Source organism: Typopeltis vanoorti, chromosome 8 (genome assembly GCF_054136105.1).
Source record: "Typopeltis vanoorti isolate ZY-2024b chromosome 8, IOZ_Tvanoo_1.0, whole genome shotgun sequence".
NCBI classification, from domain to species: Eukaryota; Metazoa; Arthropoda; class Arachnida; order Uropygi; family Thelyphonidae; genus Typopeltis; species Typopeltis vanoorti.
Genome location: NC_143556.1, coordinates 145,466,351 through 145,481,271, shown reverse-complemented (window position 1 = coordinate 145,481,271; position 14,921 = coordinate 145,466,351). Strand labels below are relative to the sequence as shown.

The window sequence follows — 14,921 nt, the reverse complement described above, 5'->3', positions numbered from 1 at the left end:
TTCAGATGTGTTTGCCAATGATGCAAAGATAGGCAAGGTACTCAGAAATGCTATTGATATCCAGCACTTATCAGGGATGCATATGATATCCAGTGGGGAGGAATTTGAAGTACACAGATCACATAGCAAAAGTTGTAAACACAACTCAGAGGATAATTGCGATCTTGAAGCAAACCTTGACATCTAAGGATAAGGAAGTCATTTTGTCTGTTTATAAGACTTGGATAAGTCCACATGTGAATTATTGTGCACAGATTTGGATAAGTCCACATGTGAATTATTGTGCACAGATTTGGTCTCCTGGATTCCAAGGGGATAAAGAAGCTATGGAAAGCATGCAAAGAAGAGTTACAAAGACTATATCCGGATTATGGGATTTAGATTATGAGGACAGATTGGGAGTATATGGATTACAGACTCTGGTTAACAGGAGAAAGAGGATGATATGATACAGGTCTATTAACTTTTGAATACGTGTTATAGGATATTGACTGATGAAATTTTTTCTTATATGGACGGTGGGGAGAGAACTCGGGATCATCCATGGAAGTTAAGCTTGTTCACAGTCAAGAAAGAGGTAAGAGCTAGGTTTTTCTCTCCCAAAGCAGTGAGTGAGTGAAATAGTTTGCCTTTAGGGATAGCGAGTGCACCTACTGTAAATGAATTTAAGGGAAGGTCATGACAGCTGGTTTGGGTGATTGATAGCCTCCTTCGATGATTCCTCGACTCCGTGGAGATCTCAAGATGACAATAATAATAAAAACACTGGATGGCCAAATTAAATGTCATTGTGTTCCAAATAAGTAAATTCTTGTGACATTATCTCAATAAAACTGCCATCTCGATTAACTGTCAGACCAATTAACTGGGATCTACTGTTAACTTTTCAGGAATTAATAACATATACTAAAATATTAATTATAATAAATTGAATTAATACTTTCCTATATTTCAGCAAAGCTACCTTGCCATCATCAGGAATCACAAAGACAATGATATGTGCATGCAGGCACTAACACTGAGGAAATAAGCTAAAGAAAGGAAACCAAAGTCCAGCCCTAGAGTCCTAAATAACGGCCCTTAGTGGACTAGATTGTGTGGTATTGGCACTTTAAAAAAAAAAAATCCAAACCTCAACAAATTTGGGTGCATGAAACTGCCTAAAATTTGGGAAGAATTCTCATCCTCAGATCCTAAGCCCAATGGCCAATACCACCCAATCTAGCCCACTAGGGAACACGATTTAGGACACTAGACCTGACTTTGGTTATTGTCTTTCTTCAGCCTCATTTGCCCAGTCTTGGTGCTTGCATGCACATATCATGGTTTTTCCTATGTTAATTCCCCAAAAAAGAAGTTATGAGTAACCAATGTATAAGTCTATTTATCAGAATAGGTTCGACTGTTTATCATTCTCATAATTTGAAACACTACTGTTGCCTTTGTTGGAACAACAAGACTTATCAGATAAGAGAGAGGCTGTGTGACAGTGGAGAACACCAAAGAGTACAAAGAAATGCACTGTTTTACTTAGAGACAGATCAATTTAAACCTTCTTCAGCAGAGATAAAAATAACAACTCAAGTAACTGAAGAACCAGTTAATAGCCAATACATATTTCTGTAAACATTTTGAAAAACAAAAATCAAAGACAAGAAATCATATTCATAGTTTAATTATTTCTGAAATTAAATTACTGATTTTTTTAAAAATTTTTGAAATTAAATCTTTGCTTTGTAGATAATATTTTTGAAGTCTAGATGAACTCAGACTGAATTACTGCAGATTGTAGACAAATTTAACTCCATGTATAGCTTGCCTTAAATTCATGATTCAAGCATTCTGTGACTTAAGAACATGTTCTACTGGGAAAATTATTTTATATTTATTTTGTCTCCTGAAAATCTATATGCTTAAGGGTCAAAGTTGTATAACTGAGAGGAGACCTCCACATAGCCTTTAAAGGAATGCAGAGAACCGACCAGGCTTCTGACCTAATGTCCAATCCTCACCTTCTCGTGGTGCACCCTGTTGGGTATCTATTTGGATACTGAACGAACGAGGATGGGGTGGCAATTTGGGATTTAGCCGACTAAATTGTATTCTTATTGGTTAAACCAAAATAAAAAATTATGGTACAACATGACAAAATTTCATGCCACTGGGGTGTCGCCCGGTTAAACAAGGCCCCCATTGTTTTCGCCAGGGAACCAGGGCGAACAGCGAAAAGTCAGCTACTGGAACAAATCTGAAAACAAACCCCAACTCAACATCACCAGAGTTAAAGATCGGTACTATCAACATAAGACACCTGAATGGCAAAGAAATGGAGCTAGCTGAGGAATTAGATAAGTACCAGATCGACATAAATATGGGTGACTGAAACAAAAAAGACAAAAACTGCTGGTGAGATCTTTCTGAACAATAAATACAAAATGTTATATTCAGGCAATGACAATCAAGGAAAAGAAGGAGTAGCCATAGTATTCAACACCAAATACGAGGCTAATCTTCTTGAATGGCAGACAGTCTCAAGTAGAGTAATGTGGGCAAATATGAGAATGGGGAACTGGACAATGAGACTTATTTGTGCCTATGGTCTCACGGAAGGTTCTACTAAAGTAGAAGTGGAGGAATTTTTTTGATGCTTTAGAAAAAGCAACTGACACAATGAAAAAGGAAAAGTTGGTCCTTGTTGGGGATCTAAATAGCAGAGTAGGAAATGGAAAATAAGAGGATAAACATTGTTTGTTGTTTATAGCCAGTAAGCGAAACTAAAGATCGATAACTACGATCTATAAGGTTCATGCCGAAAAACTATTGGCGAAGGCAATTCGAAGTAAAGGTGGAGCAAGATCGCTCACTATTCTTGATATTTTCTCATAATGTAAAACACACCTCCTAGGAGATGTAATACTGTCATTACATTATGAGGAGAGGTCACAAACCAGACCGGTTTCAACCTTTTTTGAGGTCTCATCAGTGAGTAGGCAGACCTGGAAGATATCAAAGCTTAGTGAAAAGAACTTACATACCTTCACTATACAAATGCCATAAAGGTGTAATTATATTTTAGTTAAGATAAAAAGCCAATTGGCTTTTTATCTTAACTAGAGTAGGAAATGATTGTGAGATATACAAAAATATTTTGGGAAAATTTGGAAAAAAGAGCAAAGCTAATAATAATGGCATATATCTGTTGGATTTCTGCTCAGGATATGGAGTGGTTATTACTAACAGCATGTTGCAACATAAAAATGTGCACAAATTCACATGGAGAGAAGAGGCAAGGAATAAGAAAAGTCTCATTGACTATGTTATTGTTGATGGTGATGTTTTCTCCCTGATGCAGGACACTAAAGTGTACAGAAGATTTGAAATTGGAAGTGATCACTATTTACTCTTGAGTAGGATAAAATTGAATTTCATATTGAGAAGAATAACATGTAAGAAAGTTTTAAAGCGAAAAAAAATCTAGCAGCTCTCAGATGTGAACTATAGACTAAAATACACAAAGATTATTAAAGAAAAAATGAAAGAGTTTGAGAACAAGAATCAAACCTTGTAGATTCAGTGGCAAACTCTGAAGAAAACATTGATTGATTCTGCCAGAAGGCATGTGGTGAGGTTGTGTGCAAGGATAAAAAAATCAGAACTCCCTGGTGGACACAGGAAGTTAAAGAGGCAGTGAAGGAAAAGAAGAAAGCATATCAAATGTTCCTGGCAAATAAGTCAGCTTATGCTCTTAGAGAATACAGAGACAAATGTAAGAAAGCTAAACACTGTGTAAAACTAGCTAAACAAAAGTCATGGGAGGACTTTGGCAAGAATATAGAAAATAAATATCAAGAAGGTGGCAAAATATTCTGGAGGTTGTTGAAGAAGCTTAGGAATGGAAGAAAGATTGCTGCAAAAGGAGTTAGAGATGATAAAGGTGACATGAAAACGGGAGAAAAAGATATCCTTGAAGTATGGAGTAATTACCTTGAAAAACTGCTAAATGAAACAAGCAGTGATGACAGCACAGTGGTAAAAAAACACTGACCAGGCATGCAGTCAGGAATACATATCCATACTTTAAGTAGTAAAAGCTATCAAAGACTTGAAATGTGGAAAGGCAGCAGGAGTAGATGATATTCGACCAGAAATGCTGAAGTATGTTGGTATAAGAGTCTTACAATGGCTGCACTGCATAGTTCAGAAAGCCTGGACAGAGGGACAAATTCCTGATGATTGGAGTAGAGCTCTCATAGTACCCATATATAAAAAAGGAAATAAAACTGAATGTGAGAATTACAGAGGTATTTCCCTACTGAGTGTTCCTGGGAAGATCTATGCAAATATACTTGAGAAACAGTTGAGAAGAATTGTGGAAGAAAAGCTTGGTGAAGAACAAGATGGATTCAGGCCAAATAGAGGTGGTCAGAATCAGATCTTCACTTTACGACAAATAGTCGAGAAAGCATGGGAATATAACAGAGATCTGTATTTAAGTTTTGTAGATTTGGAAAAGGCATATGACAAGGTGCCAAGAGAGAAGGTATTCAATACGCTACAGTTATATGGTGTCAATGGAGCATTATATCAAGCAAAACTTAGTCTTTATTTGAGTTGTAAGTCAGCAGTTAGAATTGAAGGAAGTACAGGAAGATGGTTTAATGTTAAATCTGGTGTGAGACAAGGATGTACATTATCCCCTCTGTTATTCATTCTATATGGATCACATTATGAAGGAAAGTGGTATTAAACATGATATCAAAATTGGAGACGTTAATGTCAGCTCTTAGCTTTATGTGAATGATGTTATACTTCTAAATAAATCCGCTAAAGTCTGCAAGATTCTCTGACTAAATCGAATAGCTGTTGTAATAGATATGGCATGAAGGTCAGCAATAAAAAGACAAAGACAATGAAAATAGGCAGAATCATTGAAAATGTCAGCTGTGTTGTAAATGGAGAACCTGTGGAACAAGTAAAACATTTCACCTACTTAGGCACGATTTTTACTGAAGATGGTAAATTAAATATAGAAATAGACAACAGAATCAGCAAAGCTGGTATGGTAGGAAGTCAACTGAATAAATTCATATGGAATAGGAGAGAAATTAGTCGGAACACTAAATTAGCTGTATACAAGACAGTGTTCAAACCAGTTTTAACTTATGGATCTGAGAGCTGGGTCAGAAGTAAAACACTTGACCAAAGACTAGAGACCACAGATATGAGAGTCCTGAGAAAAATTATAGGCGTGAACAGATGGCATCAATGGCAATATCATATTAAAAACGAGGATATTAGGAAAGAACTTGACATTATCAACATCCAGGAATGCGTTAGCAGAGCTAATCTCAGGTGGTATGGTCACTTAAACAGAATGGGTGAAGAAAGATTACCAAAACAAGTGTTCTCTACCAGGTTGGCAGAAAAACGACCCAGAGGAAGACCAAGATGTAGGTGGATTGATACGGTACAAAGTGTCTTAGATGATAGTAATATAAGATCTGATAATGTTGGAGTCTTGACAAGTAACAGACTGATTTGGAGGAAAATTGTAGATAGGAAGTTAGTAATGATGTAATTTTTTTCATGTTGTACTGTCATATCCTGTACACCCCTTGAGGGTACATGGCAGGAATTTGATGATGATGATGATGAAAATCTATATTTGGAACTGCAGATATCAAGTGCAATTAATCTAGTCTGTAGGATGATCTAAGCATAAAAATTAAAATGATGCTAAATGATATAACCTGGTTAATATTCAGTTGATTTCTGGCAAATATTAACCCTCAATGAGACCCTAATGATTCAATCAGGTAATGAATTACCATGAGTTACCTTAAGGGATGTCAGTAACATGGGTTCTTAACAAATGATTTATGGACAATTCATCACACGAACTATTCATCGTGGGAAAAATTCATCACGCAAATAATTCATTGAAAATGTTATTCGCTAGAAAAGTGAAACGATATTACATTGATACTGATATATAAAAAGTAAATGCAGTGAAAGATAAATTTCACAAAATAGTTTTTTTTTTAATGTATTTATCTATTACTTATTTAGATTTTAATCAGATTTTCATAATATTTTTATTCTTATACAGTAAAAGTAATATTTTATTGTTCGGTGTGTTTCCTAATTTCTGTTTCGTCTTAAAATGTTATAAATATTATTTCTTACTTAAATACTACAGGTTCTGATGATGGAATATTAATATCTACAAAACTAGAATAGGGTTGTTTAAGGAGAAAGAGCATCATATTTAAGAATATTAATTCTGCGAACCGGTCACTATTTTTCTGCACATTTAGACACCCATCACATCTTCTGAACTAATTCAGAAGATGCAGTGTTTCAGTTATTGAATACACATGTATTTTGAAAATGACTCCACTTTTCTTGCATATGAAAGATATGTTGTATGCTGTTATCATTTACAGAGCTAGTTTAAGATCACAGGCACTTTTGATGAATTACATTAAAGAAAATGATAATAAAATTATATAAATGTTATTATAATAATGTAAATCAGCATAAGCTAAATTGCCATTTGCAGCTGCAATACTAGTCCTAATGCAATAACTAGTATAAGTCAGAAATTTCCAGTTCATTCTTTTGAATAATTCTGAACAAAAATGCTGAAATATCTTCTATAAGTGGAGGCAGTAATTTTGTAAATTAATTCCACCTAATGATCCCAAACCTCACAAAATTTCTGATTCATAATAATCACTTTTCTTATTATCGAAAACTTATAAGTTATCTAAAGCGGTTTCTTTGTACCTTTAATGTGATCAATCACCTTTTGAAGAAAAGCTGCATGATTATTCCATCTTTTTCTTTTTTCGGGGAAGAGATATATTTTTATGGCTTGTACACCTATAGTACACATGTACTATAGGTGTACAACAAGGGGCTGGCTAGGGAATGTTTTTTTTTAGCATTTTGGTTATTTTATTTACTTTTCATCGTAATTTTTATTCATTTTAACCAGGTTTTGAAATCATGCTGAAATTCCATGACCAAACATGGAAACCACTCAAGCCACTTCAGACCTGCCGATAAGCAGTGTCGTAAGTAATATCAATTATGTATTTCACTTTGGAAGCATGTATTAATATTATATATACACATATATATATATCCCCCCCCCAGTAAAGAAGACTGAATATAAAATTTCTTAGTATCAAAAAAATACTAGTATTAGAGAAAAGGTAAAGACTAGTATTGCAGCCACAGATGGCAATTTAGCTTATGTTGATTTACATGGTGATGATAGATTTATGTAATTTTTTTATCATTTTCTTTAATATAATTACTTAAAAGTGCACTTATGGTCTTAAACTAGCTCTGCAAATGTTAGAAGCATTCAAGATGTCATCACTATGCAGGAAAAGTGCAATGATTTTCAAAATACACATGTATTCAATAATTGAAACACCTCTTCCAAATTAGTTCAGATAAAAAATATATCACACCTGGAAGGGTTTATAAATGCACAGAATAGAAAAATAGTGAACAGTTGGAGGAATAAATATTCTTAAATATTGTGTCCTTTCTCCTAAACTATTCTTAAATAGTTTATTCTCCCTAATAACTATTCTAACTATAAATACAATAGTCAAATAGGAATGACAAGAATATGAAAATAGTTAACTATTGGAAATAACTATTATACCTAAATATTCTTAAATATGACATGCTTTCTCCATTACTACCCTATCTCAGTTTTGTAAAAATTAATATTCATTTACATAGCCTGCAGTATCTAAGTAAGAATGAATATTAATAACTTTATAAGAATAAAAAATTTCAGAAAGGTAAATATAATTGAAATAATAAATAATACATAAAATATTTCTTTTTTTTTCATATATGGGAAATATATTTTTTTATTTATATAAAGAAAATTCATCAACTGAAGAATTTTCAGCAATTAATTTTCCACACAATGAATTTACCCTGCAATTATTGAGAAGACATGTTTACAAACATAACCCAATTCAAACATTGTCATCCTTTCCGCCAACAACCACAATCAAATTACCACCTCAATCCGACTTTGTATTTATCTGTCTTATTGTCTTACTGATATGCATACTATTCAGCCAAATTTCAGAATTAAAGACAAAGATCAAACAATAATTAAAATCCAAAAAAGAAATATATTTCATCACATGCCATCTACACTATAGATGTCATAGGCAATGAATACACTTCACAAAATTCAATGCAAATCTGAAGATCTATGGAACAATGCTTCAGTATTGAATCAATCAGGCTATGATATCAAAATTTTGGGCAGCTTTTTAACATATAAATAGTAAAATTATCAGATGATATGCTAATACCAAATTCTCAGAAGTGAAACTAAAAACCGTTTGCAATGTTCACTGTTCAGGAACTATTAACAACGAATCATGCTACATGCATTCTTTCAGTCTGATGGATGTTAGTGAGTATGGAGGATGACTAAAGAATGCTTTTTTTTTTTTTTTTTTAACCAGAGCGTATGAGTGTGTCTATCATGAAGTCTACATAAAACAGCAGTACAATGAACATAGGATTGCTGCTTCTTACTGATTCCTGGTTTTATGGAGAATTCAGTGCTTCCTATTTAAATAACTTTCATGGCTTGCACATGTAACAACAATATAGAATTTGTGGACATCGTCAGATAGACACTGTTAACTAAATTCAAAACATGAATCACAATAATAAAGTAATAAATCATGCATACAGTAGTTTGTGTCTCAGCTGCAGCTGAAGTATATGATATAATAAGCTGGTACAACATGAAGAGATTTCATGCTGGCTAGTGGCATCATCCAGTTAAACAAGGGCCCATGCTGTTTTTGTCAAGGAATCAGAGCAAACAGCGAAAAGTCAGCTACTGGAACAAGCTCCCACTCAACATCTAGAAGAAGAAGAAGAAAAATGAACCAGACATCAGAAGCAATGAAGATAGAAATCATCAATATATGGATCCTTTCTTTTAGTAAAATGAATCAATATATGGAGTATTAATAGAAAGGAAATTGAACTTGCAGAAGAACTGGAAAAGTACCACATGGACATAATTGGCATTACTGAGACAAAGACAAAAACAGAGAAGAACTTATTAAAATAATAAGTATATTTAGTTGTATGTGACAGTGGGAGGAATATTAACAGAAGATTCCGAAAAAGGAATCATAGAACTTTAAAGTGAGTCTTTGAAGTGGAGGAGTTAAGACTGTCAATAAGTATTGGTAAATAAAAGAAAATATTGCAATTGACGTTCTATAGGAATGTTCAAGGAAACACTGATTGGAAAATTTCATCTGTCTTAAGGACTGGATCTATCTGTTATTTCTACTGGAAAAGGAGACAGAATTTAGCAACTTAGATAAAGCAGTAGAAGAAACCTTTTTTTTGCTGGTACAAAAAGTAACAAAATTGAATTGTATGAGGTAAGAGTACTTTGGTGAATTCAGAATATTTAAATTTCAGGGTCAGGAGGAATAATGTGTGCTACATAAGAGTGATGAGAAAGGATCCTATGGAAAAGAAGAGGAGAATCTTATATCTTCAGAAAAAGACCTCAACAAAGAAACTGTCTATGAACATTTTGTTATAGTGTAAACAAGGTGTTTAGTCTAGTAGACTTGATTAAGTATATGTTGAACAAACCAGTAATAGAATGAGTCAGAGAATGGGAGATCTCTAAGGTGTAAGTTTATCTTAAAAGGCCTTGGATCCAGTTAATTTTGTAGTTAGTTGTGTAATTTTATTTGAAGTGTATATGTTGTTTTTCTTTTATTAAATGTGTATATTTTGTTTTGGGCTTGAGTCAGTGATTTTTCAGATTCTGAAAGAAACAGTTAAAAGTCATTGCACTAATCGGAATTGAATCCTTGTGCATATATAAAAACACTCGGAAATAGAAATAATCGTTATAGAGAAAATCTCATAACAAATGAGGATTGATAATAATTAATTTATAAATAATCTCTCTTTATAACAAAAGAAAAAATATCTGTAGAAAATAGATGTTATCATGGACTTTTAAGACATAAAATCAAGCCTATTAGGTCTTCAAAGTAAAATTAGGATTTATAAAACCTTAATTTGACCTGTATTAGTGTATGCATCGTAAACATGGACCATGAACAAACAGGATTTAAGAAGATTAAGTATTTTTGAAAGGAAAATACTACGAACTCTATATGGACCAGTTAAAGTGAATAATGAATGGAGAATAAAGTATAATAATGAATTAATGATTTGTTTAGGGAGCCAAATATTATTACATTCATGAAAATCTATATGGACCAGTTAAAGTGAATAATGAATGGAGGATAAAGTATAATAATGAATTGATGATTTGTTTAGGGAACCAAATATTATTACATTCATGAAAATTGGTCACCAGAAATGGGCTGGACATTTAATAGGAATGGGAGAACTAAGATCAGTAAAGAAGGTCTTTTTAACCCAGGGGGTAAGAGATCTAGAGGAACACCAAGAACTAGATGGGCAGATAATATGACAGAAGACGCTAAAACTATTAGAGGATGTAATTGGATGACTATTGCAAAATATAGAGAAGAGTGGCAGAAGCTTCTGAGGAAGGCTAGGACTTGCCAAGGGTTGTTAAGCCAATGATGATGAATATGTCAAACTTAGTTCTCTGCTTTATACAGATGACACTGTATTTATAAACACATCTAGTGCAAATCTCCAGGATTCTTTAATTAAATTGAATAATAGCTGTAACAAATTTGGCATGAAAATCAGTAACAAAAAGACCAAAACTATGAAAACAGGCAGAAGCATAAAAAACTTCAGCTGCATTCTGAATGGAGATCCTACAGAACAAGTAAAATATTTCAGCTATTTAAGCACAGTTTTTAGTGAAGATGGCAAGTTAAATCTGAAAATATACAACAGAATAAGCAAAGCTGGTATGGTGGATAGCCAGGTGAATAAATTTATATGGAATGAGAGAGAAATTAGCCAAAGCACACCAACCTAGCAATATATAAGATGGCATTCAAATCAGTTTTATGTTATGGATCTAAGAGTTGGATAGAAATAAAGCACTTGATCAAAGACTAGAGACCACAGATATGAGGATTCTGAGAAAAATTACAGTGAAATGATGTCATCAATGGGAAAATCATATTAAAACTGATGATATTAGGAAAAAACTCTTGACATTATCATCATTCAAGAATGTGTCATCATCATCAGAGCTAATCTAAGGTAGTATGGCCACTTAAAAAGAATAGGTAAGGACAGATTAGCAAAGCAGGTGTTTCATTCCAAGATGGCAGGAATGAGACCTACAGGAAGCCCAAGGTCTAGGTGGACTGATTCTGTTAGAAGTGCCTTAGAAACACAAAAATGTTAGATATGACAATATCGGAGTTCTCATAATTAACAGATTGATTTGGAAGAAAATTGTTGATAGGAGATTAATAATATAGACTTAATCATGTTGTACTGTTGTAGTAACCTGAAGACCTCTTAGGGATGCATATCAGAAGATTAATGTTGGTCTCAAAGAACAGTTGTAGAAAGTTCATATATAAAAATTCTTTCAAATAATTATCATCATCATCAAATTCCTGCCATGTACCCTCAAGGGGTGCACAGGATATGATAGTACTACATGAAAAAAAATTACATCATTACTAACTTCCTATCTACAATTTTCCTCCAAATCAGTCTGTTACTTGTCAAGACTCCAACATTATCAGATCTTATATTTCTATCGTCTAAGGCACTTTGTACCGTATCAATCCACCTATATCTTGGTCTTCCTCTGGGTCGTTTTGCTGCCAACCTGGCAGAGAACACTTGTTTTGCTAATCTTTCCTCGCCTATTCTATTTAAGTGACCATACCACCTGAGATTAGCTCTACTAATGCATTCCTGGATGCTGACAATGTCAAGTTCTTTCCTAATATCCTCATTTTTAATATAATATTGACATTGATGCCATCTGTTCACACCTATAATCTTTCTCAGGACTCTCATATCTGCGGTCTCTAGTCTTTGGTCAAGTGTTTTACTTCTGACCCAGCTCTCAGATCCATAAGTTAAAACTGGTTTGAACACTGTCTTGTATACAGCTAATTTAGTGTTCCGACTAATTTCTCTCTTATTCCATATGAATTTATTCAATTGACTTCCCACCATACCAGCTTTGCTGATTCTGTTGTCTATTTCTATATTTAATTTACCATCTTCAGTAAAAATCGTGTCTAAGTAGGTGAAATGTTTTACTTGTTCCACAGGTTCTCCATTCACAACACAATTGACATTTTCAATGAGTCTGCCTATTTTCATTGTCTTTGTCTTTTTATTGCTGACCTTCATACCATATCTATTACAACAGCTATTCAATTTAGTCAGAGAATCTTGCAGACTTGTAGAGGATTTATTTAGAAGTATAACATCATCCGCATAAAGCAAAGAGCTGACATTAACATCACCAATTTTGATATCATGTTTAATAACACTTTCCTTCATAATGTGATCCATATAGATGATGAATAACACAGGGGATAATGTACATTCTTGTCTCACACCAGATTTAACATTGAACCATCTTCCTGTGCTTCCTTCAATTCTAACTGCTGACTTACAACTCAAATAAAGACTAAGTATTGCTCGATATAATGCTCCATTGACACCATATAAAGTGTATTGAAATAGCTTCTCTCTCTCTCTCTCTTGGCTCCTTGTCATATGCCTTTTCCAAATGAACAAAACTTAAATAGAGATCTTTGTTATATTCCCATGCTTTCTCAACTGTTTGTCGTAAAGTGAAGATCTGATCCTGATAGCCTCTATTTGGCCTGAATCCAGCTTGTTCTTCACCAAGTTTTTCTTCCACAATTCTTCTCAAGTATACTTGCATAGATCTTGCCAGGAACACTCAGTAAGGAAATACCTCTGTAATTCTCACATTCAGTTTTATTTCCCTTTTTATATATGGGTACTATTAGAGCGCTACTCCAATCATCGAGAATTCGTCCCTCTGTCCAGGCTTTCTGAACTATGCAGTGCAGCCACTGTAAGACTTTTATACCACCATACTTCAGCATTTCTGGTCGAATATCATCTACTCCTGCTGCCTTTCCACATTTCAAGCCTTTGATTGCTTTTTCTACTTCAATTTTGAATATGTATTCCTGACTGCATGCCTGGTCAGTGTTTTTTACCACTGTGCTGTCATCACTGCTTGTTTCATTTAGCAGTTTTTCAAAGTAATTACTCCATACCTCAAGGATATCTTTTTCTAGCGTTTTCATGTCACCTTTATCATCTCTAATTCCTTTTACAGCACTCTTTCCATCTGAGAGCTGCTCAACTTTTATTCGCTTTAAAACTTTCTTACATGTTATTCTTTTCGATATGAAATTCAATTTTATCCTGCTCAAGACTAAACAGTGATCACTTCCAATTTCAAATCCTCTGTACACTCTGGTGTCCTGCACCAGGGAGAAAATATCACTATCAACAATAACATAGTCAATGAGACTTTTTTTATTCCTTGCCTCTTTTCTCCATATGAAGTTGTGCAATTTTTATGTTGGAACATGGTGTTAGTAATAACCATTCCATGTCCTGAGAAGAAATCCAACAGGTATTTGCCATTATTATTAGCTTTGCTCTTTTCTCCAAATTTTCTCAAAATATTTTTGTATGTCTGACAATCATTTCCTACTATGCTATTTAGATCCCCAACAAGGACCAACTTTTCCTTTTTTATTGTGTCAGTTTCTTTCTCTAAAGCCTCAAAAAACTTCCTCCAATTCTACCTTTGAAGAACCTTCTGTGGGACTATGGGCACAAATAAGTCTCATTGTCCAGTTCCCCATTCTGATATTTGCCCACGTCACTTTACTTGAGACTGCCTGCCATTCAAGAAGATTAGCTTCATATTTAGTGTTGAATACTATGGCTACTCCTTCTTTTCCTTGATTATCATTGCCTGAATATAACATTTTGTATTTATTGTTCATTAAGATCTCACCAGCAGTTTTTGTCTTTTTTGTTTCAGTCACCCATATTTATGTCGATCTGGTACTTATCTAATTCCATTCAGGTGTCTTATGTTGATAGTACCGATCTTTAACTCTGGTGATGTTGAGTTGGGGTTTATTTTCAGATTTGTTCAAGTAGCTGACTTTTCGCTGTTCGCCCTGGTTCCCTGGCAAAAACAATGGGGGCCTTGTTTAACCGGGCGACGCCCTAGCCGGCATGAAATTTTGTCATGTTGTACCATCATTTTTTTTATTTTGGTTTAACCAATAAGAATACAATTTGGTCAGCTAAATCCCAAATTGCCAGCCCATCCTCGTTCGTTCAGTATTCAAGTAGATACCCAACAGGGTGCACCACGAGAAGGTGAGGATTGGACATTAGGTCAGAAGCCCTGGTAGGTTCTCCGCATTCCTATAAAGGCTATGTGGAGGTCTCCTCTCAGTTATACAGCTTTCACCCTTAAGCACCCCTCAAATAATTATTAACTAAAAAAAAAACTTATGAATCAATTGGTTCAGGTTCAGATAATTTCACAGCAGTTCACTTGTTTCAAAGAACTCTATGTCTAGTATCAATAATATGAGAAGACTTCATAAAATGGCAGACTTTTTTTTTACTAATAATTATTTTAAATAATTTTTATCCATGCAACTTTCTACAATTGTTCCTTGAACTCTAATAGGGTAATAATTATATACTTCATTTGCAAGCAAGACAAACTAATATATGCATAACTTTTTTTTCTCATTATTGTGATTCATGTTTTGAATCACAATAATGTGTTACATGAATCTGTAACATGTGAAAGCTGCAACACAATAACATCCTGGTCACAAAATGATTACAAACCCATGTTTTGAAGAGCATAATACCAG

At 34.0% G+C, this 14,921-nt stretch overlaps 1 protein-coding gene across 6 annotated transcripts in view; it reads right to left on the bottom strand.

Moving 5' to 3' along the window:
- The window catches only part of LOC150104406 (uncharacterized), a 459,199-nt gene that overhangs the window by 108,204 nt on the left and 336,074 nt on the right, over positions 1–14,921 (bottom strand). The window lies entirely within an intron of this gene.